This window comes from Mixophyes fleayi, chromosome 3, assembly GCF_038048845.1.
Source record: "Mixophyes fleayi isolate aMixFle1 chromosome 3, aMixFle1.hap1, whole genome shotgun sequence".
In the NCBI taxonomy this organism is placed as follows: domain Eukaryota; kingdom Metazoa; phylum Chordata; class Amphibia; order Anura; family Limnodynastidae; genus Mixophyes; species Mixophyes fleayi.
In genome coordinates this window covers 103449858-103477211 of record NC_134404.1, presented here as the reverse complement: position 1 = coordinate 103477211, position 27354 = coordinate 103449858, and positions in this window count along the sequence as shown.

Below are 27354 nucleotides of genomic sequence, written 5' to 3'. Positions count from 1 at the left end.
GTCTCAAATCATTGAGCAATATAGGAAGGAATTTGTGATCCCATAATCTGCTTTTTGGATACCTTCAACTGCGGCATGCCCTGCCTGCCCATTTTCAGCAGGGGGTCCCATCCCTTAAGGAGATTGCCATGAGAACTCTGTTTCAGCTTTTAAGAAATGGGAAACTAACTTCCTTCAGCTATTCATGAATGAGTGAATGTGCTACAAATACCATATTACAATTAAGGGGGAAGTGGAAAATGGATCTTGGTACTCTGCAAGATGTGGAGTGTAGGATTAATCTTAGTACTCACGTCCCTCCTTGAGTCATTAAATGTATCAATAAAACTGGCGTGACGATGCCTCTATATTAACCAGACATGTGCCTCATGTGAGCTCGGTGATATGCTAAACAGAGAGACACAACAATATATTATTAATGTATTGTTGGCCAAGATCTGTATAGCAAAGTTGTGGATGGTTCCTGCTAGCCCTCATCATGAATGGATTTGACTTTTCAAGGATATGGTGAGGCATGATTAATTTGTCTACACTACTAGAAAATGTTCTTTGAAATAAGAAAATACCTGGGGTTGTTGGCTCTTTTCCCCCATGTCTTATCATCACTGGTAAAACCTAACATGTTGGACTAGACCCGCGGGCACCCTTGTTCTCCTTGTTTTTCTTGTTATCCTTGTCTTTCTTGAATTTTGCATACTGTTTTACATGTGTTACTCCTGGATGATGATCATGTGACTGGCTTCTTGTCTTTAGTGGCTTTACTTCCATATTATGTGATGCTTGTTTGTTGGCAATTAATGTTTTGACTGCTTGTTTGATGTAAAACAATAAAATAAACAGTTGATATAAAAATAGAACATGCTGCATTCCATTCTAAAAATATTAAACACAGCAGTAACATAATAGTGTGAACTACACCTTTGACAGTTATTTGTTTCACCTATAGGGACTCATTTAAAGTAAGCAGTAAATCCAGCAATAGGAAATTTGCATCTTGACAAAACCACTTTAAAGTATGTGGACAGATCAAGGGTTGGGAGGGGGGAGCATTGCAGATCAATAAATCCTAGAATTAAGTTAAAACTGTCCAATATTTGTGTGCTATATGTAAAAGCGGCCACTGTATTTTGTATTACTACAGTAACACAGTTTGTATGTGATTGTTACACTTTTTCAGAAATAAGAGAGGACTAACTAAAGCAATTGACATATGTTTGAAAAAAATTACTTAGTTAACAACAGTTTGGGAAAAAATGTTTTGTTTTTTTTAAATTGTGCATGTGTTTTTCTTCTTTTGGTCTAATGGGCAGGGGAAATTCTGTTTTCTTTGTGCCCCTTCCCAAACAGTGGCACCAGCCTGGGAATGACTTGCTCGTGGTCTCTCTATTATGTTGGAAACCCACCCAGGCAGTTTAGCACTGGGGCTAGAAAAGGATTTGGAGAGAGTGTCACACTGCTCATTTTTATAATATATATTTTTATTTAGTTTTAATTTATTCTTCACAGTGCACTGTGCATTGGATTTGTTTTGTCATATTAAACGTATAGAATGAGGCCAGACCTCCTCTAGCAGTAAGCTAAAACAAGATTCCTTTGGCGGAATGGCTATGCATGACAAAGAAAAATTCTCTACCGATTTATCTCATTACTATATTTGCTCTGCAAAATGAAATCTCCTTCATGCACAACTCCACAAAAAGTGGCACATCAATGTGCCTACTCCGTACTTCGCTAGGAATGTCTTTACATTCCAAATCCTCAACTTTTCCTGTGCAATCTTCTGCTTCTCCACAATGGCGGGCATCTTCACTGTAATCAGTTTCCATTATTTATAAACCATTAAGGAGAAAATTTACTAAACTGCGATTTGAGCAAACCACAGGTTTTCAGGCTATTTCATGTGGGGTTTGTAAACCATGAAATTTACTAAAGGCAACTGCACATATATTCCTTGAATGAAAAAAACAATGTCTCAAACTTCATTTGGCGGTACACAATCCTTCCCATGTATTAAGCGGTAGTTCGCCTAAATGTATGCTGCTTATTAGTAAAAAAAAAAAAAAGACATGGTTCTGACAGACGAGATAGCTCAAATTGCATGAACTCATTTATAAAAAAATGTTTCCCTTTCATGCATTAACAGCCGAGCCTAGTCAAGATTGGATGTGTTTCTCTATTGGGGCTCTGCACCTAAACAGTACCAACCCAGTGCTGAGTAGCACTGGTCCCCTCCTGGTGCCAACATGCAGTGACCGCCCATGGGTGTTATTGCATGCTGGTGCTTGTAAAACTACAAATGCCAGCATACACTAGGGCGCAAGGGAATACAAACACTTGTAGTGCCACATGTATATACTAGAAGTGCCCCCATAATGAATAAATCATTGGTGCCCTCATAATTTCTTAATAAGTAGTATCACTAAGTTTCTCCAATAGAATATTATTAAATAGCGCACCAATATTTTTAAATACTTAGGGGTCTATTTAACAAGCATTTTTCCTGTGGTAAACCCCCGAAAACAACAGTTTTCGGGGGTTTACCGTGAAATCACTATGTACCATTGAAGCATCGCAGCAGATATCTCAGATATCTGCTGCTTTGCATTTCCTATCGTTTTTCTGAGCACTCCCCATAACAGTGTATGGGAAGTGCTCAGAACCGCTATGTATTAAAGTTTAATTAGAGAAACTTTTCTCTTTTTTTACATGTTAATGTACGCCATCTGAAATTGGCGTACATTAACATATCTGAAAACTTTCGCGCTGTCCAGCTCTGCTCTGAAGAGCAGAGCTGGACAGCGCATATGTGGAGGGATCATGTGATCCCTCCCTGTCAATCATCCTGCAGTTTGCCGGCCAGTATGTTACTGCGCATGCACCAACTATTCAGTCGGTGCATGCGCACTAACAAAAAAAGGAAAAAAAAGACAAAAAAAAAAAAGAGAAGATCACCGCAGCCTTGAAAAATGAGAAAAGACTGCGATGATCAGGTGAGTCACTTCTCAGGGACAGCAGGTTATCGGCACTGCTGTCCCTGAGAAGTTTTTTAATACATAGCCGTTACTTTTCAATCCTTATCAAGGAGATAAGGATTGAAAAGTATCAAGTAAAAAAACGAAGGGTCATAAATAGACCCCTTAATAAGATAGATAGCACCTATAAATACCTAAAATGTATTTCTTTGTCTGATTTAATCCAATGGGAAGATGGCAATCCATATGGGAAAGAAAATAAAACCCATCGAAAGTACGTACTGCTCACGAGGGGCACTCAACGCAAAATGAATGAAGCTCAGATGAGCCTGACTAGTTAATAGTCGGCGGCACTCTCTTACACCTCTCAGCTGTGATTGGCCGCATACTAACATGTAGTTTAATACATTTACCCCTAAGGCTTTTCCATGCATTGGAAATATGTATAAATAAGTTTTGCAAGTTAAAAAAATTTAAGAGATTACGAGTAAATACAATAAAGAATTTGTGATTTTAGGAAGGGATATTTTAGGCTTATAAACTGTGTGCTTTTCAGTGCAGACTTCCAATATCCTGTGATTTCCTTCGAGACAACTTTGAAGGATCTTTGCACTATTGTACTTCATGTTGATATTTTCAAGTGCTGTCCGTTGTTTTTTTTATTAGAATCGCACTTAGATATTCCCTTGAGTTTTACATCATGGTTGGACAAGCCACCAAAATACTTCACCTCATCCTGGCATCTTAAGTGACCTCTGTATGATTCTCATCTTCAGCTCACATAGAAAGAAATCAGTTCCTTTGGGCTGATTACAAAATAATGACACAGGGTCAAGCAGGCTCAGAAAGTGATGAAAATAGATGAGCTGTTTCTGGAAGTTTTGGTACAGCTCAATTTATTGTTTTGCTGCATTTTATTTATTTAGTGAAAATTCTTGTCATAAATTAGCATTTTATTGAAAGAAAGGTTATTATATTGTTTTAACTATTGCTGTTATTTTGTGCAGTATCAGTACTTCCTATCGATTGCTCATAATATATATCTCCAAAGATGCATTAATGTACATACAGTATATTGTGTAACTCACAAATATACTTGAAGGTTTGTCAGGGATTTTGGGAAAGACAACTTATTTTAATTTGAACTGGCTTCTGAATTACACCAGACAATAAAACATGGTAGTTTGGAAGGTTCAATTTCAAATGCAGATAAAAAAGACACTGCCATACAAAATGTGTTTTTCTGTGACACTAAGGAACGAGAAGACTATAAATATTTCTTTTGATACAATGTAAACATATCTCACACCAAATACTGTGCTCTTAGTTTAAAAGTACATAATGATACCTTGGAATACATTATTTGACAACAGATAAAAGCAGTGTAACCATCTCAGTCTGCCCTTTCCTTGCTGATTTTAAACCTTAGACCCAGCATGATCCTTGACTTTCATCTATTTCAAAATTTTTTTTTTTCTTAGTCATTCTTTGACTATATTAACCTTTAACTGTTATGAAGCAAACACATTGCATTGTTTATTGTGCCATAACTATCTATCAATGCAATGCAGGCTTCAGATCAGGACTTTCAACTTTACTTTGATCAAGAATGTTCAAGCTAGAAGCATCTATGATGGTACAGCCCTTGCTGTATGTATGTATAAAGCCTGTCACTTCTAGGCTATGGTGTGCATTCTTAGCCCTACTACCATAAAACAGTCATAGAAAGACACCAGCATTCATATTACTCAAGTCAGAGGTCAGCCCATGTGCATAACTTCTGGGGTAGAAGGAATAGCAGCCACTAGAAGATACCCATTAGAACCCACTCAGTTGCCAGGATCCATGTAGTTGGCGCTTGTCTTGCTCCAGACTCTGCTTCCCTCTGCCATATTTTCTATGTGCTGTGCTCAGACAAGCTCCCTGCTCTGTGACTTTCAACACCTCAGGGCATTCAAAGTCCCATGCACAGAGGGATGTGAACCCTCATGATCTTTCCCTCATACCGTAGGTAGTGCAAAAGGGCACACAGTGGAGTAGCAGAAAAGAGGAGGCGTGTGGGTGGCTGGTCTGATAAGGTAAGTGATAGTAGGGAACGATGTCCCTCCCTAGAAACCTTGGGGGACCTTTCAAAATGTCCCTTTGAGACATCCAAATTTTTAGTTAAGCCCCCAACTTCCATTATAAAGCAGAAATCCATGGATTCTTTAAAAGTTTTAACTTGGGAATCAATCTGACTTCTGACACTCGCTCACAGTATACATAACATATAGATGTAGCCTCTGTATATACAATTACAGTAACACAACTTAAAATTAAGTAGGTAGCCTGTTTAAAAATGCTTAAAAATGAAAACAAATATTAAAAACTAGATGTCTCTTATATATGCTTCTATTAAAATAATGACAGACCAAATGTATTTACAAACCACAAAAAAGTGGACCATCTGATGCTTCCTTATTTTTACAAGTGCACTAAATTGTCCAACAAGCGCATTTCATGAGGATGAGGTACGTTATTCTGATGCTAGTTATTCTGACACCTATTATAGCGACATAAGAATTCCGAACAGTATGAGTTTGACCTGAGTTCCGCTTTATATACGAAAATCACAATGTCGCTATATTATGTGCTGTAAATGTGAAGTGCCGGCATTTACTGTATTCGGAATTTATAGCAGGCGGATCGGAGATCTTGTGTTTCTGTTTACTGGTAGGTTAAATGGCTGCTATTAAATTGCCCTTAGTCTCTCTCGGCCCGTGTGTGTGTGTGTTTGTGTGTTAGGGGATTTAGATTGTAAACTCCAATGGGGCAGGGACTGATGTGCAGGTGTTCACTATACAGCGCTATATAAATAAATAGATAATGATGATGATAGTAAGTCTACATTTGATTCATGTCGGTCTCATACTGTTTGAAATTCTTTGTCGCTATATTAGGTGTCAGAATAACTCGCATCGGTATAATGAGTACCACCGTTTTATTGCGCACTACTTTTTTTCTGGTGATTACTATTGCCCATTTAAAATCAATCTGCATCTAGTTTTGTGCATTTGGAGCTCCACCTGAAAACATAGAGAAAATAAAAAGTCTCTGTACATCCTAACCCACTACCCCTACAAAACCACCCCTTCATTAATTTCAATGTTTATAGTTTTCTCCTAAAACACTTCTCTATTTTGCTTCATTTATATCTTAAATAATTCATAATAGTAAGTGGACATTTGTCAAGCTGTGCTTAGGAATGAGTTTTAACGCAAAAGTATAACACGAAGGTGCATTACTTGTTATGCTGAGCAACATTGGTGGATTTAGAAAAACCTGTTGGTTATACCTTTTGATGATAAGAACGTTGTTCAGCGTTGTAAATGTAGATGTTAATCTAAATTGCTTTTGTTTCTTAAACAGGTTGCTGCTTATTAAAGATGATAACAACAGATGAATGCAGATACTCACAGTTGCTTGTAGTACAGAAATAGTTCAGGCAATACAGAATATATGCAGTGTCATCGAGTATGCACTTATACACTTGTATATACAGATGCAGGCAATTGTAATGCACTCTCTATCTGCACATTCATGCAGTAGTTTATTGTGGTACTCAGACTCTCTCACTTATATAGATGGGGAACCTCCGGTCACTATTAGGGTCACCTAGAGGAACTTATATTATGTGGGCAGGCAGCTCTCTATGCTGCGACTTGTCTCTGCAATGTTTGGTATGGAAGTAACAACGCAAAAGTTGAATTTCTGGTTTCGGAGTTTGGAGCATGAGCATGAGCAGTAGCGCAATCAGGACATTGGAGTCTTGTCCCGCTTCTTATTCTCTACTAGTCCACCGGGCAAACAGGTAACCATGCCAACGGAGGAGACAGGGGATGGAGCAAAGCGCTCCATATACCAACAATCCCCCTCACTTAAAAATGTCTACTGTCACAAAAAAAAAACTATTTTTACTCTGTCAAACATTTCAATAAAGTCTTTTCCCTGTAAAAAGAAATTCAAGGGTTAAATTAAACAAAATAAGTATATGGTGAAATATATCAACATTACTCAAACATATTCCAGTCCACATTTTCTCAGGAATACAATTAGCAAGTGTGATGTCAGTTCTTTCGTTAATGTGTCAGCAGGATTATCCTCACTGGCTATATAACTCACACTGACAGACTTCTTCTTCACTAACTCTCGGATGAAGTGGTTCCTTATGGCTATGTGTTTGGACTGTCCATGGTGCTTTGTACTCATTTCCTCTATCACTTCATTGCCTGTTGGTAACATTGCCTTTGTCATTTTTAAACTTTAATCCACACGTGTGTTTACTGGTTTTGCGTCAAACATCCCATACTTGGTAAATATATTTTCGATGTATGTCAGTTGATCATCTGTAACACTTCCATCATTCAAATTTTGTACTATCCTCATGCCTAACAGCTTCTTTGCAGGACCTAGTTGTCACGGTTCTGTAGGTTTGGATCCTAGATCTGCCCAAATTAGCTCTACTTCCAGAAAGGCGTGGGATCTAACAGGCAGAAGGTTTTCACCAGGGACCGACGCAAGGAGGTTTGGTCTTAGCTGCGTCTGCATCGCAGGTCACGGTCCTTACTGGGAGTATCAGGTGACACCTGTAAGGGAATATAGAGAGGTGAATCCATTTAAGCACAGCAAGTTTACCACTGGAATGATAGGATGTACCCAGAAGACGAAATAGTCTGCGGCAGCATGTTACCACTGGAATGATGGTATGAACACGGTCTGCGGATAGTAGGTTGCTACTGGAATGGAGGTGAATTACACAAAGGAGTGATAGTCTGCGGACAGCAGATAACTACTGGAATGGTGGCGTTATACATGATGAAGAATTAGCTTTGCGGACAGCAGGTTACCACTGGAATGGTTGCGGTGTACACAATGAAGTGTTAGCTCTGCAGACAGCAGGTTACCCCTGGAGAGGTGGCATTGTACATGATGAAATGTCAGCTCTGCGGACAGTAGGTTACCACTGGAGTGGTGGCGTTGTACACAGTCTGCGGACAGCTGGTAGCTGCAGGATACAATCCACAAGGAGAGAAATAATACAGCAGGAGAAATGGAGCCACGTCTAGCAGCTGGGGGAAGTGTCTTTTAAATTTGGAGCCAAAGTGAGCAGCCAATGAGGAAAGAGTAAAGAACATAAAGAGATTGGAAGATGGCGGTCGTCCGGGACAGAGCGCAGCGGTCAGTTGGGAGGAGGTAAGTACGCTGGGCCTCGTTATGGAAGTTGAATGCCCGGCGGATGACAGTACCCCCCTTTTAAAGGTGGGCACTGCATTCTTAGAGTTAGGTTTCGTGGGAAACTTCTTATGAAATTTCTTCAACAAAAAAGGTGCATTGATGTCAGCAGCGCAGATCCAGGAGTGCTCTTCAGGGCCGAAACCCTTCCAATTCACCAAATACTTCAGACCATCTTTATAATATTTTGAGTACAAAATTTGGTTGACCTCGAATTCCTTTTCTTGATGAACCTTGGGTATAGTAGAAGAGGTATGTATAGAAGAAAATCGGTTAATGATTAGCAGTTTTAACAAGTAAATATGAAAGCAATTGGAGATACGAAGGGAGGCTGGTAATAACAATTTAACGCACACAGGGTTGATAACTTGTGAAATAGTAAACGGACCAATGAAGCGAGGAGCCAGTTTCATACAGGGAGTTTTAAGACAAATATTTTTGGTGGAGAGCCGTACCCTATCACCCACTTTAAGAGTGGGAATTGCTCAACATTTCTTATCAGCTGCAAATTTGTAACGTTTGGAAGACTTCCTAAGAGAATTCCTTACTTGGTCCCAAATGGAGGAGAATTTTCGCTGTAGAGTATTAACAGCAGGAACCTGGCTGGGCGGGAGGGCAGACAATTCAGGAAAAGATGGATATGTCCATAGACAACTGAGAAGGGAGATGCGGAAGTGGACGTGTGGAAGGCATTGTTGTGCACAAACTCAGCCCATGTTAGGAGATCAGCCCAGTTATCTTGATTTGCGAAAGAAAACATCCTGAGAAAGGTCTCCAAGTCTTGATTGACTCGGTCAGTCTGTCCGTTGGATTGTGGGCGGTATGAAGATGACAGGTTCAACTGGATTCCAAAGAGTTTACATATTGCTCTCCAGAACTTTGAGACAAACTGGACACCTCAATCAGAAACTATTTCTGAAGGGCAAACATGCAAGTGGAAAATCTCTTTAATGAAAAATAGAGCCACGACAGGAGAGGAAGGAAGACCGATGAGAGGGATAAAGTGAGCCATTTTCGAGAATCGATCCACCAAGCGTCTGTAGTAGTTTGAGAATCCTAGGAAATGCCAAATGGGTTTGGGATCGAGAGGAAGAGGCCATTCGAGAACTGCATGTACCTTCTCTGGATCCATTTGCAAGCCAGTGCCTGAGACTATGTAGCCGAGAAATGACATCCGTGGAAGCTCAAAGGTACACTTATCGAGTTTGCAAAAGAGTTGATTTAAGCGCTGCTTAGAGAGAACCTCTGACACGTCAATACGGTGAGAGTAGATATCCTGGGAAAAGATTAAAATATTGTCCAGGTAAACTACAACACAGACATAGAGGAGATTCCTGAATATTTTGTTGACAAAGCTTTGGAACACTGTAGGTGAGTTACATAAACCGAACGGCATTACAAGATATTCATAGTGGCCATCCCGGGTAGTAAAGGCCTTCTTCCATTCTTCTCCAGATCTGATTCTAATAAGAATGTAGGCCCCATTAAGGTCTAGTTTAGAAAAAACTTTTGCTCTTTGATACGGTCGAAAAGCTGAGTGATGAATGGAATGGGGTATCGGTTTTTGATAGTTATCGCATTTAGCCTGCAATAGTCTATATAAGGTACAATAGTCTATATAAGGTAGCTTCTTCTTCTTTTTGACGAACAAGAAGCCAGCTCCAGCGGGAGAGGAGGAGGGCCTGATGAACCCACGCTGAAGATTTTCAGTTACATATTTTGACATGGCTAATGTCTCTGTAAGAGATATCAGATATATGCACCCTTGAGGAGGAGTCTTGTCCTTCTGTAGGTCAGTTGGACAGCCCCAAGGTCGGTGAGGAGGAAGATGTTTCAATCAAGCCCTTCATGCCCCAGTTCGACACTCATTCAGCAAAGTCCATGTTCGCTCAATAATTGTTCTGTTAGCTTGTTCACTCACACCGTTCTGTACTGGTGTGTAGGCAATTGTTAGTCGGTGCTCTATGCCATATTTTCTTAAGAATTCTGCTAAAGTCCTGTTGTTGTATTTTCCACCATTATCGGATCTCAAGGCTTTTAGTTTCAGAACCGTTTGAGTCTCTACAAAGCTTTTGTATTCCGAAATTTTCTCTACAACTTCACTCTTAGCTTTTATGAAGTAGATATGTGTCATCCTAGCTGCGTCATCAATGAGTTCCAGAAAGAATCTGTAGCCACTGATTGATTTCGCCTGCATTGGACAGCACACATCAGCATGCAATAGAGCTAGGTGTGCTTCAGCTCTAGTTGCTGACTTGGGTAAGGGGCAACGAGTTTGCTTACTCTTTAAACAGCTTTCTCATGTCAGTCTCTCAGAACTGCTCACAGTGATGCCTGTCGCAATCCCATCAGCGAGTTTCTGGCCGCTGTCATATCCCAAATGACCCTATGCCACAGCTCCATTGATTGATTGGTGTCTGAAGCCGCCATCGCATGACATTCTTCTGTGTCTAGGACATAAAACTGGTTACACCAGGCTGCTGTTGCAATTACAGCACCTTTCTGGTTTTGAACCACACATTTGCCCTCTTCGTATTTGACCTCAACCTTTTCTCTCAATGATGCTTATAGCGATTAGGTTGGTTCCTAACTCTGGTACATACAGGAAATCTTGGATGTATGTGTCAATAGATTAACCTTTTATATTCAGGCAGACTGTGATAGTCCCGACTTTTGTTGCAGTAAGAACTTTTGCACCGATTCCTTTTACTGTAACTGGATCACATGGTTTAAACAAACTGAATAAGACCTGATTGCAGCTAAAATGACTTGTGGCCCCCGAGTTCATATACCAGCAGTCTTTCTTGTGATTATATGCTACATTCAATGCTGACTCATTAGGTTTTTCACGTTTTTTCTGTTGCGCACCACTTGAAACTTTTAGCCTACATTCAGATGCCTTGTGCCCCATCTTATGACATATGAAGCATATCAACTTGGGCTTCTTGGACTTTGCACCTTTTGTGAGTAGAACGGTACTCTCAGCAATTGCCTTCAACAGAAGTCTTCTGTTTGAATTATAGCTGCTTAGCTCTCATGATTTCTGTTGTTAACTTGGTGTTGTTAGACTCCAAAGCTATTACAAGGAAATAATCCTCTGCAGCATCACCATTACAACTTCCTCGTCATCCACCTGTGCTCCCACAGATGCCAAATGCTGGGATATCGACATCATTTTGTGTATGTACTCATCCATGTTCTCACAAGTATTTAATTTAGTTCCGTACAGTGTTTGCCTCAAGTTTATACTTCTCATCAAACCTTTGTCCTCATATGCATTTTTCAGAGCAGTCCACATTTCACTTGCTGAGTCTTTATCATTAATGATCGAATACACGTGCTGTTCTAAAGCTAAGCCAATGGTGCCCATGGCTCTATTCACCTCATCAGCATTTGGACTGGCGTCTAGATCTACTGTGACTTTCCACAACTTTTCCCGCGTTAATTGCATTTGCATTGCAAATTTTCATGTTGCATAATTATCAAAACCTTTTAATTTAGCAAAGTTCATACTAGAGCCTGTACTGGGCATTTTTCTATGTGTACTGAATAAAGGACTATTCTGTAGTATATCAGCTTCTTTTATTTTCTTGTGTAATTGTGCTATCTTTCTTTACGTTTAAGCGTTTACTTTAACACAAAGTGCTGGGCCCATAACCTGTTGGTTATACCTTTTGATGTTAATAAAGGTATTCAGCGGTGTAAATGTGGATGTTAATCCACAATGCTTTTGTTTCTTAAATAGGTTGCTGTTTATTAAAGATGATAACACAGTAGATTGCTTGTAGTACAGCAGTAGTTCAGGCAATACAGATTATATGCAGTGTCATGGAGTATGCACTTATAGACTTGTATATACAGATGCAGGCAGTTGTAATGCACTCTCTATCCGCACATCTGTGCAGTGGGTTATTGTGGTACTCAGACTCTCTCACTTATATAGATATGCAATGGGGAACCTCCGGTCACTATTAGGGTCACTTAGAGGAACTTATATTATGTGGGCATGCAGCTCTCTATGCTGCGACTTGTCTCTGCAATTTCTGATATGGAAGTAATGTAGCGAATGTCGAATTTCCGATTTCGGAGTTTGGAGCATTTGCAGTAGCGCAATCAGGACATTGGAGTTCTGCCCCACTTCCTGTTCTCCCCTAGACCACCGGAGAAACAGGTAACCATGCCAGCGGAGGAGACAGGGGACAGAGGAAAGTGCTCCATATGCCAACAAAACCAAGTCATTTTGAGAGGAGAAAAGAAACTGTGCATCCTCCTGCAAGGCAGGGAACAAAACTTTACATTTACTTTAAACATATCTTGATCTTATTTAAATCATCTCTTCCCCTTTCTTGTAGGTGTAAAAGTAGGCACACTCATGGCCCCAATCCACTCAACTCCTCCCATAAGACTGTGCAAATTAGGCCAGATAATCATTGCATTTATGCAAACGTAGACATGATACTTCACACAACAGCAATTATATTTAACATTTGCACATTCATAAATAGGTCCTATTGTACAATATTTTTTTATTTAAAGCCAAGTAGTCACTCAGATACATAAGGCCCACCAGATGCATAGTTGCCAATTGTCGCTAATTTCCAAGGAGTCCCAGGAATGTTTCTCTAAGAATGACACTACATATTGAACTGACCTGTGCCATATAAGTTTCCCTGATATATAACATTTAATCATTTGTTTTATTCCCTGAAAATTATAAATGAATATTGTTTAAATATGAGTATTTAAAATACAAAGGGGGAATTATAATCATGTAAAGTGAACATTCATCAGTGGAGGCTGTAGAGCACCAAGGTCCTAGACTGCACAGCCTTAGATTCATCATCCCAGCATGTCCATGGAAACTATATGATCATATGATGACATGATACAAACCATTGACATGTATGTACTGTATGCGCTGCCTCTGACAATGGCTTCATTTTGTGGAAGCTCTTTGTCTACTTAAGTTCTGCTTTCCATACATAATTCAAGAGATCAGGACCCTCCTTTACTGGCAACGTTAAAATATTTATGAAGCTTATTCAACGAGGTGTGATGTCAGCATGGATAAATTAGCAAATATGATGATTCAGCAAATGTGAGGTATAATTAACAACATTTGTCATTCAGGGACATATTTTTAGCAGATTTATTTCTTGATCAAAGATCTGTTTAAAATGAATCATGTATCATCAAAGAAAGTCAGATGCCATCATTTTCAACAGCATTCCTGTTATCTGCTTGTGAGCGTGTGCAAGAATGAATTCAAATTAGGTTCTTTTCTACTGTATTCGACATAATGATGAAACGTTGGAATATCTGGTTGATTATTGTATCCAGGAAGAATGACAAGTTCTTATCTCTTTGTTAACTATAATAAAATTTCTTCTCTAGGTTTTGTTACTTTAAAAAGAATTATCTTTCTTCAATTTGTAACTCCAGCATGCTTTTTATAATACATAAGGATAGGGTCCCTAATATCCTCATTGCCAAATTACCATAGATAGTCCAACCAAGTAAACAAAATGAAACTGAGGCACAAAGTGCATCATATCTCAGTGAGGAAAATAGTTCCTAGCAGGAACGTATCGCTCAATCACTGAGCCTAATAGCAATCATCATCATCACCATTTATTTATATAGCGCCACTAATTCCGCAGCGCTGTACAGAGAACTCATTCACATCAGTCCCTGCCCCATTGGAGCTTACAGTCTAAATTCCCTAACATATACACACACACAGACAGACAGACAGAGACAGACTAGGGTCAATTTTGATAGCAGCCAATTAACCTACTAGTATGTTTTTGGAGTGTGGAAAGAAACCGGAACACCCACAGGAAACCTACGCAAACACGGGGAAAACACACAAACTTTATACAGATAAGGCCATGGTCGGGAATTAAGCTCATGACCCCAGCGCTGTGAGGCAGAAGTGCTAACTACTTAGCCAACGTGCTGCCTCACGGTGGCTACGTGTCTATCTACTCTAAAGGCCCACTCTTGTGTGCATGCACAGTGAAACCCTATTCATAGAATGCCCAAACAGTGTGAGCAGAGTTTTCTTTGAGTCAGTTTCAACTAGAGATGGGCGGGTCCGGTTCCCCGAGAACCGAACCCACCCAAACTTTGGGTATCCGAGTACCGCCTGCTCCGAATCCAAATCGAGGCCGAACGTCATTGTGACATCGTCGGATCTCAGGGCTCGGTTCTCGCGATAGTTCAAGATTATAAATACCCGCCTCTACAGCAATCCATCGCCATTTGACAGAGGGAGAGAGCAGGGTGTAGTCACAGGCTGATTAGAGCAGGGACAGAGAATCCAATATTCTGATTCCAATTGTTGTAACAAAAATCGCTAGAGAAGAGAGGAGGATAGAGGTTTTTTTTCTTTTTTCAATATTTGGCAATCCCCAGTGCTTTTGGGGTGTCCTCCATAAATGTGCATAAATATTTCTGGCTGTCAAAATTACTATCTGTCAGCAGTATCTTACCAAATAATTTTTAGCACTCCACAGTGCTTTGGGCTCAGAATGGATTCAAAGCAGTCCACATATGATCAGAATGAGCAACCAGGTTCTGTCACCAGTCCTGATGTTAGTGTTCCCAGTACGTCATCTGGGCAAGGCGATGTCAAACTACACAGTGTTTCGAAATCGGTTCAAAAAACCAAAACAAAAAAAAATTACTGTGTTGAAGCGAAAAGAAGTGTTACTGAGCAAAAGTTAAGTGCCGATAAAAAAAAATTGCCAACATGCCATTCTACACACGCAAAGGCAAAGAGAGAATGAGGCCTTCACCTTTGACTATTTGTGGCAGATCCCAAAAAGTTACCGAGCCTACAATTGGTGCACAACTACTGTTACACGTCAAAGCCGAGCTGCAAGATAACAGTAAGGCATTAGAGGATAATGTTTGCTCTGATTCACAAATGACACCAATCCCTGTGGAAAGTCCATCCAACAGTGGTATGTCTAATCGTGAGCATTCTGTTAGTGTACCCATAAAGAAGGGCCCTTTCAGCAGTTCTGCTGATGTGTACCTGAACAGCCCAAGTGTAGCCGGTGATGCACAAATTGAGGATGCCACTTTGGAAATAGAAGAGGATGAGGGGGAGATTTGTGGAGGTGACGAGGGCGCTAATGAGGATGTTGATGATTATGATGCAGACAGATACCAAATTGCCTTTCTCAATTTCTATTTATATTCTAGATTATATAACGGCTGAATAGTTTTCTATTTTACTCCTAGTGGAGAGGGGATCTGATGCAGACAGATACCAAACTGCCTTTGTCCATTTATTTGTATATTCGAATTTCTAGTTCTACAGTCTATGCAGGCTGCTTTTTTTTTATTTTACTACAAGTGGATGGGGGTGGGGGTCTGATGCAGACAGATACCAAACTGCCTTTGTCCATTTCTTTGTATATTCGAATTTCTAGTTCCACAGTCTGTGCAGGCTGCTTTTTTTATATTCAACTACAAGTGGAGGGCAGGGGGGGCATAGATAGCCACCAAACTACCGTGGTCCATTTAATTTTACTTTCTAGTTCCACAGTCTGTGCAGGCTGCTTTTTTAATATTTAACTACAAGTGGAGGGTGTAATATACACCCAAAGATGATGGCTACATTGCCAATAATCAAAGATGGTGGAGGTAGACAACCAGGTTTGTCTGTATAATTTGCAGACAAGTGTTCGAATTAAGGATGGCCTACCAGGGATTAAACTGTTTTTTTCATAATTTATTAGCTTTAGAATTACCTCACTTATCTAAGAAACTGGTGGAGCACTAAATTAGGTTATTTTAGACCAATTTGTTTTTATTTTTTTCAAAAATGGCAAAAGAAAACCAAACAAAACCAAAACCAAAACCAAAACACGCAAGGGCGGTTTTGCAAGACCAAAACACGAAGGTAATCCAGATCCAAAACCGAATACAAAACCAAAACACGGGGATCAGTGACTGTCTCTAGTTTCAACGCTCGACCCCATAGCAGCCGCATGGGCTTCTCCAATGGCAGGTATGTCACTGGTTCCTAGTGACGTAATAAACCTCATTCCCAAGAACATTAGTTCATCCCACAAAATAGATGTTTTGACTTTGCATAGGAGTTTGGTAACCTTCAAATTGTTCATTGGCGGCATAAGGAGTGGGTCTTCTATTAAGCTAGCATGGTTTATATTAACCAAACCAAGTCTAAAAAATGGAATGTAGGAATGTTCACAGTAATACAAATACAGATGAAATTAATATTGCATATGGATACAGCACTTACTTTAAAAGTGAGATGAAAATAAAACCACTACTGGTTTTGATGAAAATATCACTTCAATAATGCATAAAGTCATTAGAAGCTGATAGCTTCTACACCCTGGCAATTTCAGTATAAAACTTACTGCACCAAAGCTTCATGAAAAATGTTTTTGTAGATCCCAATGCATTTAATTTAAACAAACAAAAGCCTGTGAATGTACACAAATGTTGCAGGTTGCATTCATTGCAAATCACACCTCATTACAGGTAGCTGAAAAGTGGGAGTGGTGTGGCACCAAAATATGTATTTTCTTTATTCACATGCATATTTTACTTAGTCCCATTTAAAAATAATGCAAAATACAAAATGAAAAGGGAATACATATAAGTGATAGGTAGGCCACATACTACCTTTACTCAGTAATAAATTAAAACAATATATATTATTAAATAAAGAGAGACCTATCTGTAATACCATATCAGCAGGCATCTTAAACAAGTGTTACAAGCAATAACAAATAAATATGGCAATAGAGCAAGAAATCTGGGTGATGCGTGTAAAGACTCAGAGGGCCTCTTGTGGCCCTAGGACCATCTGTTGCTCATCACTGATATAGGTTAACTGGTCTATAATGATTAAATTATAACATGTCTCAAAGGTGCAACTCTACACTAAACCATACTTGCCTTCTATCCCGGAATTCCCGGGAGGCTCCCGAATTTCGGGGAGTCCTCCTGGACTCCCGAAAGAGTAAGCAAACCTTTGCCGATTTGCAGAAATTCACATTGAGTGGTGGGGGTGGAGCTTAATGATGTCATTAAGCCCCGCCCCCACTACTCACTGCTGTGAATTTCGGCATTTTATAGTGGAGGCGGGTCTATGGTGATGCGACATCGTCAAAAAAGTTGGAATGAAAGTTGGCATGCATGCACTAAACCATGGCAAAGAATTTGGCACTTGTATTCAGTTTAAACTTGCACTAGACAGTTTGAAGCTGTTTTCTTATTGCTGTCATTGACTACTGCATATTTGCACATATGAGCAGTTAGTAAATAACCATGTACATTAAAAAAGTGGTTGCTTAGTTTGAATTACTGACTACAATTAATGATACTAAATTGTGTATACAAGAAGCCCGGTTGCCATTGTAACGCTGACAAATGGCATAAATCTGGACTTACTAATTTCTTATTCAATATATAAGTCCATACTTGCAAACTTTTCCTCGTTGGCTTCAGGGAGATCACGAGGCAGGTGGCCGTGCGGGGGCGGGGCTTGATGAATCGCATCATTTTGCCACCGCACTCTAAACAATTGTCACAATTTTGGCCAATTGCAGCAGGGGCAGGGCTAATATGACGCAATATTTGTGTATTTAGGCCCCATCCCCACCACTTATCTATTGCGTGGGTAAGAACTGGGAGGCTGCCCTGCTCTCCCGGGAGGTCTCAAAGAAATGCGGGTGTCTCCCGGACATTCCGGGAGAGTAGGCAACTATGCTTTAAAGAAAAGCAGCTAATGAATCTCTAGAGACTGAAGTGTCTTTTACATTTCTGTCTCCATTACTGAAGTAAAGTTGTCTTACCTGTCAGTCTTTGATTAAATCTTGGTCTCCATGAAAATGGCTACCTCCGTAGGCATCAATACATGGACTTAGGATATTTCTGAACTGTGTCATCATGCCACAGATGTCGAAGGCAACTAAGTCTTGTACTGGCTTAGCATCAGGGAGAATGCCAGACTCTTCAGGGAGTGAGGGAGATCACCCCTATTTCAGGAGATACATACAGACAAATAAAAGGGAAGACGGCGCTAATGGTGATATTCAATAGTCCACTATTATTGCAAAAAACGTCCTGTTCATAAGTCTATATTCCAAAAAATGAAATTTCACAATGTAGTGGAACGAATCATATTTCCTCTTTTTTCTCATTCAGATGAATATATAAAAGGAAAAGAAAAAACAAACATAGTACAGCCTGTATTATCCAGTTGGTCCAAATATCAATATCCTTCTAATGCCCGTGTGATACGTAATATATACAAACACCACGTGATAAACACGATCTTCTTAACCCCTCAAGGGTATATACTCGCTAGAAGGAAAAAGGTATCACGCATGTAGCATAACCTGTACTCTTCATGGAAAGAACACAACTTCACCTTGTCAAATTCCTCTCCGTTTTGATGGTTATAAAAAAAGAGAAGAAGGAACTCCGTAGTGTAACACCATTTACCAATTTATTCCATGTATACCGACATAGGCATAAAACAGCTTTCAAAACATTAAAACATTCCACGACTGTCACCGCAGTAAAAAGGGAGTAGATGGACTCTTACCCTTCCATAAATATAAACGAGTGTGGTATAGTATAATCCTCGCAGAAGACGTCCCGGGTAGTGCTTCTGCGGTCCACGTGGTCAAGAGATTTCCTGCAGAGCTGCTTCACAAATTGCTAAAGAGAACTCCCTTTTTACTGCGGTGACAGTCGTGGAATGTTTTAATGTTTTGAAAGCTGTTTTTTGCCTATGTCGGTATACATGGAATAAATTGGTAAATGGTGTTACACTACGGAGTTCCTTCTTCTCTTTTTTTATAACCATCAAAACGGAGAGGAATTTGACAAGGTGAAGTTGTGTTCTTTCCATGAAGAGTACAGGTTATGCTACATGCGTGATACCTTTTTCCTTCTAGTGAGTATATACCCTTGAGGGGTTAAGAAGATCGTGTTTATCACGTGGTGTTTGTATATATTACGTATCACACGGGCATTAGAAGGATATTGATATTTGGACCAACTGGATTATACAGGCTGTACTATGTTTGTTTTTTCTTTTCCTTTTATATATTCATCTGAATGAGAAAAAAGAGGAAATATGATTCGTTCCACTACATTGTGAAATTTCATTTTTTGGAATATAGACTTATGAACAGGACGTTTTTTGCAATAATAGTGGACTATTGAATATCACCATTAGCGCCGTCTTCCCTTTTATTTGTCTGTATGTATTTATTGTGCTGTACTCAAAGGGGTTTGTGTACTTAAAGGTGAAGGGCTGCTTTTTAGGTGGGACCGCGCAGATATACTCCTATTTGTTTGTTGATTGACCTATTTCAGGAGAGTTGGTAAGTATGTATAAGTCACATAATAAGTTAACCACAGCTGTATTACCTGATAGGAGCAGGGGCAAACAGATATCCCGTTAAGCAACCTTAGGTGTTCTCAGGTATAGCCTGAGGAACAGGAAGTGATTGAAAAACAGGGCATAAATGCTTTGTGCAGAAGATGGCTAGTATGGTATATTGGAGAAAAGAACCACAGGACTATTATAGCCTGTGTCATTATCGCATGCAGAGCAGAAGCAGGAATTTCAGCAGGTCCTAAAATACTCAGGAGACAAGTGCCAGTAGCAGTGAAATAAGAGGCCTTTGAGAGGCTGTGGGTAGTGAGTACTGAATTTACTTTTGGCTAGCTCAGACACTGTTTATCCTTTGGCTTTGTGAGAGGAGGGGTCATTGAACATTTAACTGAAACAGGTGCATATTAGAAAATCAATATATTATTACAGTTTACAGAAAAATTGCATAATCCTAGACACCAGACCATTTCCCAATCAAATTCATTTTTTCATTGAATACCTCGGTTCTGATTCACCAAGGCACATAGCTACCAATTTTGAGTATATTAGACACAGAATCACTCTGCGCATGCCCAAAATCGGGATATACACCAGTAAACATAGCCCTGTCTGCTCCGTCTTTGTAAACAAAGGACACTTACTACAGCCTATGATTTTGAGGGAGTGAACGAGGTGGGGAAGGAGCATTTGGCCGTAGTCAATTTACAGTTAGACTGTACCAAACCCAAGCACACGCAGCCACATCTGAGTCAAGCTCTGGGCATTGCAAAGCTACTAGTTTTTCTGCCATGTTTCTTGCTCCAGCTACAGGGCTAGTCTAAGTCCTGATCAGTAGGGATGACAGTCTTGTATGCATGATATCACATGTGTTTGCAATCAGAAGCAAATGTAAAAGTTTATTTTATTTAATTTTCTTTCTCTCTTTTTATTTTTACTGCTTGATCATTATTGCCTTTATTATTAATTGGTGGCATTAATTGTATATATGTTTTTTATTTTATGGGCTTTCTTCTGCAAATTCATAATCAACATTTTCATTGGATGCATCATGTAGTGTTTCGGGTAGTAGAACACAGCAGACCTACACCCAAATTCAGCAGTGCACATATCTTGAGATCCGTGCCTTGATGAATTCAGACGTGCACAAAACCAAAAAAGGTGAGCTTTAAACCAAATGCAGGTTGCGCTCCATATGCGTGCCTTGATGAATCAGGCCCCTCCTGCATAAGCTTGTAAGTTGCCATAAAAGCCATCCGTACACTAATGTTGTTACCCAACAGCTAACACTTCATGCCTTGGGGAGGAACACATAACAGAGTGCTGTCCACTGTAGCAGCTTTCTCTCTTGATTTCTATTGAACAAGTCTCTTACCTTTCCCTTCAATGTTCCTTGTACCTCTCTCCCACCTTCTGGACATAATGATTGCTCTCATGTCCAGGTCCTAAAGGTACTTATTTGAAGGGTTGGGTTCTTTATTACCACAACTTTACTCACTACTAAGGGTGATTTAGCAGTTTGGGGTATGTCCACAAAAGTGCTTAATGGACCTCATTTATGGCTGCAAAAATCCCATCCTAAACTAAGCATAAACCTAAAGCTACAAAATTAAACTTTTAAGTGTGTACCTTGATAAACAGACTCCTGTACCCTGTGCATTGCAATCACTGGATGTCATTTATAAAGCACAAAACATCCGAGGTGCAAGTGCATAATTTTCTTTGTTGGTGGTGTGCTCCTCAATTTGTGTAAGTGCATTAGTTTATACCGCAAGATGACTGCATTTGCAGAGGATCAGATGTTTGCAATGGTCTTCTCGCTCTCTAATGTCTTCCAATGACTGCTGCTTCACCTCTCATCTGGTCACCACCTCTCATTCCCGCATTCAAGACTTCTCCCGTGCTGCCCCCTTTCTCTGGAACGATCTCACCCATTCTATCAGGCATTCCCCTAGCCTGTCAAACTTCAAACGCTCCCTTAAAACCCATCTGTCGTGTTAACTTACCCTTCCTTCACCTAACCCTGCCCTCCTCCAACCATCTTCTGTATCTTTCTTTACTAAACTTTTTATACCTTGCCCCTCCTACATACTCATGTGCTTCTCTTCCTCCCAGTGTTCTCGTCCCTCACCCTATCTTGCCACTATGTTTCTCCTGTCAGTCTTCCCGTCACCGTTAGATTGTAAGCACCCTTGAGCAGGGCCCACTTTCCTCGTATCCTCCACGTCCTGTTTATCTTTGCCTTCAGCCCTCCGCCTCTTCTCTCTATTTTGTCACTTGACTCCTGCCTCTATCTTTCCTCTTCTCCCTTGCCTCCGCTTCTCCATCTCTGCCCTGATCCTGGAAGTGGTGCCCACTCTACTGGGCACAGGCCACAGGCTCAATCCCTTATTCACTCCTCACCTCCCTCCTATCATTCCCTTTCTATTTGCATACAGGAATTCACTTTTACCTTTTTGTCATGTGCACCTTTCTCTCCTAAACTGGTACTTGCTTATACCTATTGCACTTTGTTTATACTTATTGCACTTTGTTTTACTGCACTTTGCTTTTGTACTACCCTGTATGCCATGTATTGTTACCTTGTACTGTTATCCCATGCTCTATGTACAGACCCTTTGTAGCGCCTCATTAATAAAAAATAATAATAATAATAAGTCAGGGTTAAGGCAATGACTGCAAAATACAGAGTAGATGGGATAGAATGTGGATAAATATATGAACCATTCTTTAGCCATATTGCGATTTTCATGAATTTATCTTATCTGCAGATGCAAAAAAATCATTATTTTGTTCTTGTGGCAGAGTTTAAGAGAAACAATTAGCAAGGTACTGTATGTGGTATAGACATGTCTAATTGAGAATGAAGGACAAACTGCAAACTGTACTGCTTCCAGATGGCCCATTGATACACATTATAAGAAAAGAAAAGCCATTAGTTTTGTTTTAATTAGCTAGTTTTTCCCCTGCCCTCCCTTACATGAAATAAGCCCATATTGTAATTCTGTTAATCTTTGCACTTTGCATAGGAGTGTCTTTGTAATGTATAAATATATTAATGAAGTGGCAGGTGTCCAGAAACACCTTTGATTTGTATCTGATAAGCATATAAGCTATATTCCCACTGTGTTTGCTGAAGTTCTTCTGATACACCTTACATTGAGAGGTGGTCCATGGTGTCCAGGTGCTTAACAAGGAGCAGCCCTGTGCCTAGTTTTGAAGAACGGTAGAAAACAAGATGTCCTCTTGAAGAGCAGATTATTGAGATAAGATAAAGGGGTTGAGAGGGTTCATTTTTTGGGGTGTTCCTTGCAGAGTGGAGGAGTACATGGCCATTTCCACCTAGCAAAAAAATTGATTTTTGCACCAAGTCCGTAGTGGGGACAGATGGGGTCTTATTGTATGCTTTAAATGGAATTCATTTTGTGCCTTATCATTGGACTTTGGTGGAGAAGTGCATTTCTAGACATACTTTGCCCAATGTGAAACAAAGCTTCAAGAATACCAAAGTGCCAGCACGAATGTCCTATTTAATTAAGCCATAAATGAGGTTATAAACCATGGACATATTTTATTCAATGAAAAAGGTGGTTCTAAAGTGGTAGGAGGTTGGAGTTTTCAACATCTCTGCACACCTATATAACACCTTTTAGTAGTTTAGGTGTTCCTTCTAAAATAGTATCAGTGCTTCCACCTGAATCTTGAAGAGAATATGATTGGTGACTCGGAATTTGAGCAACTAGGGGGTCAATTCAGGAAATGCAAGAAATTGATTCAGGAAATTCCCCCTCCCCAATACCAGTATATAAATCCCACACAGACAGCAGATTCCAATCAGTAGTGACAATTTATTATTCCTTAAGAATATATAATTAAATAAGATGACATAAATAACATACATGAAATAGGATTAGAGAGTTAAGACAATTATGATTTAAATGAACTGAATAATGCTAGCAAATCCAACTTTATATCCAGAAATGTTATGCTACAATTATATCTTAGTGTGGTTAATATAAACAAGAAGGGTACACAACCCTAGTAATGGTGTTAGTAACCATTAGAGATATCAATGAATTATATGGCATCATGCCACACCATTAGTGTAGATAAGTACCTACTTGCTAGTATTGGTGCTAGTGATTCTGGAGGCGCGGAATCTAACACGCCTCTGGTCTTCGCCAGGGACTCCAGTAAGGGAGTTTGGATTTCGCCGCAAGGGACACGCAGGTCGCGGCCCTGCAGATGAGCCAAAGGTCAATTTCCATGTAGGTAAGTCAGAAGCCAAGGGGTTAATCAGAAGAGAAGTCCAGGAGAATGCCAAGGTCAAGCCACAAATCCAATAGAGACTCAGCACACAGGACAACAATGCTGGAGCACAGGGGACGAGACCTAATAGTCTGGCACCGTAAAGGTGTCAGAGCCTTCCTTTAATAGGGAGGAGACAGGCCTTATTGGCCAGGGAAATTTCGGGCAGTCAGGGTGTCCCTGACCGCTGATACATAATCTCAAAAAGCGCCCCGTTGCCAAGCAAAGAGCTGTGCCGGGAGGAGGAGTAGAGCATCCTGTTGCGTAGCACAGGGCGGAAGAGGAAGGTAAGTCATCTCCGGCACACAGGAGCAGTGTAAGGACAGTGCCTGACACATCACTTGTATCTATACCCACCCATATATAATACTTCTATAATGACGAGAACACAACAGTTTGAACTGGAACGAGTATAAGCAGGACCAAAGATATTAACTAATAGAAAACCTTTCCTCTACATCAAGTAGACATTTATCTTCCTACAGTAACATTGTATAGAATGCTTCCTATGAAACCATTAAGCGCTTAGCTAGATAAAGACACTTCTTGTAGTCTTTTACACAGTGTGGACCTGATTCATCAATGAATGCAAAGTGAAAGCAATTTTCATTTGTTTGTTCTTTTAAATAGAAATTACATGCAAATATGCCCATATTCAAGTACAAACAGATATGAACAAATGTTTCCATTTGAATATGGGTACGCTCTGGCTTTATGGCACATGCCACAAACAGACAGACACAACACACTGCAAGATAAGCAAAATGCATATATGTGATATAAAGTCCCATCAGTACGAACACACACAAAACATATTAAATACATTAACACCTGTTAATCCTATAACAACTAATAAAAATACTTTTTAAAAATGAATATTTTTTCCAGCAGATTTTTTAGCATGAAATACATTTATCAGGATGTTATTAATGCCTACTGTTCATAAAATGCATTTTTACAGTTGCTCTTATTCTGGCATGCATACGCGACCATCATCACTACCAATTGGCTATAGTAAAATATATCATGCAAAAATATTAATGTCAATTCTCTCTAAATAATCGATAACATATATTTATATCTACAGACCTAATACCGTATATACCCGTGTATAAGCCGAGTTTTTCAGCACATTTTTTATGCTGAAAAAGCCTCCCCTCGGCTTATACTCGAGTCAATAAGTTTCCCTAGTTTTCTGTGGTCTGTGGCTTATATTCGGGTTGGCTTATACTCGAGTATATACGGTAAGTAAAAATACAGTTCATTAATGGCTTCAAAATTAGTGCACTTATTGATATTTAACTTAAACACATATGAGCAAATTGAGAAACTCTGATGACTACTAATAACGTTTCTGATGTACAGAAGAAGGTGTGCATATGATTTAGTTAGGCAACAGCGTTATTAATCAATAATGGTGACGACTGTCTTCTTGTTATAATTCACTCTCATGTCACTATTATGGTGACGACTATCTTCTTGTTATAATTCACTCGCATTTCACTTTTACAGTAAACTGATGATAGTTAAAGTCACTGTATCAGTCTTAGTACACCTATCTAACAAATGGTTTCCATCTATATTAGGGGTAATTCAAGTTGGATATCAGATCAGTTAAGGTGCAGCTATCAATGCTTGCAAGGATATACTATTATAACTATGTCCATTTGTCCAATATTAGTACACTATAAATTATAGTCTAATGGAGAGCTTCAGGAATACAGTCTATATTATCACCGATGGCAGTGCTCAGTCAGCAATACAGCTCTTGATAATGCAGTCAATGCAGAAAGGAGTCAGTTGGTAAACAAACACATTAATGGCATATTCACAGTACTTTGAGTGGTCTTAATGTGAATAAGGTATTAAACCGATTTAACGAACTACTGCTTATTAGAGTATATTTTTCCCCAAGGATTTTAATTTAATTAATTATGCTGAAGATGATGTCACACTGGTTCAGGCTGTAGCTATTCTTAGCTACACTATTGCCTTGTAAATGTCTCCACAGATTACCAAAGCTACACACTTTTCACTTCATGTCGCTCTATTCTCTCATAACATCCTATGGAAGTCCATATTTGACAGTTCCCCTTTCTCAACTGACAGCTCCTTCTTTTAAGTTGGTTCTCTCACTCAGCTGAGTGGACTCAGGCCCACTCACTGCATTCTGTGTTTCTTTGTTTTGATAAGGACATCCCGGCAACATCTCCCAAGGACTACACTTAGCTGGAACTACACTTAAGGGTATATTTACTAAACTGTGGGTTTGAAAAAGTGGAGATGTTGCCTATAGCAGCCAATCAGATTCTAGCTGTCATGTTGTAGAATGCACTAAATAAATGAAAGCTAGAATCTGATTGGTTGCTAAAGGCAACATCTCCCCTTTTCCAAACCCGCAGTTTAGTAAATCGAGCCCTCAGACTCTGAGTTGTTTCCTGAGAGAGGAGAATCATGTCTGCTAGGCGGACATTTATGTACATGGCTGCAAAGCCAAAACATACTGCGTGGGTGCACTTCAGTTTCACTTCATAAATTACCTCCCAAGTCTGAGGCATCACTTGATTGAATGTGAGATGATCATGTGATAGTTACCTCCAATCACATACCACATTCTTCAGCCAAAACACCCCCGCTTCGTCAGAGTTTGAAGTGCCTCCTGGCTGATCGGCCTTTTTCTGGCTGAGGGTTGGAACCCCTTAAAATGTCACAATAAACACTGGATAAAATAATATTATTGTAAGTGCAGAAATCCTAGTGCTAGGTTAACATTTTATTTCACATCAAAATGCAGAGACTTAATACTAAACATTCTCTAGGCTTCTGTTGGTGCAGGCTAGGGAGTATATTCATTATCTTTCTCCCAAATCCCTGTCAAAACATTCATTAGAGCTAGGTTTAGTATATAGCTGTATAGCTATAGATGGTTTTATTAAGGTTCCTCAGTTGTGACTGGAATTGATGTGCAGCTATCAAGACTGGCCATTAATTTAAATGTACTACTGCCAGCTGTATTTCCTCTATTTTAACAACCATAACCACCTACTGTTTGGATTCAATGTACAGTACATCCAATTAGAATGCATAGCGTAAACACTCCTATTACATAGATTTTTAACCTACACCTATTTAAGCAGGGTGCAGAAAATAGGAATAATTGTATATAATAATGCTGCATTCAACTAAATCTTTACTGCCATAAAATCCAATATCTTTGTTTTTTTATCTATGGATAGTTAAGTTGACAGCGGTAAATTAAAAAAATATAATAAGATTAAATAAATTAAAATCGAACCAAAGCACATGGGGGCTCATTTAGAGGAAAAACTCCAAAATAGTAGTACTTATGCCAGGTGTACGCCAGGCTTACTGTACATTTGTGCGAATGTACGATTGACGGAAGTGTAG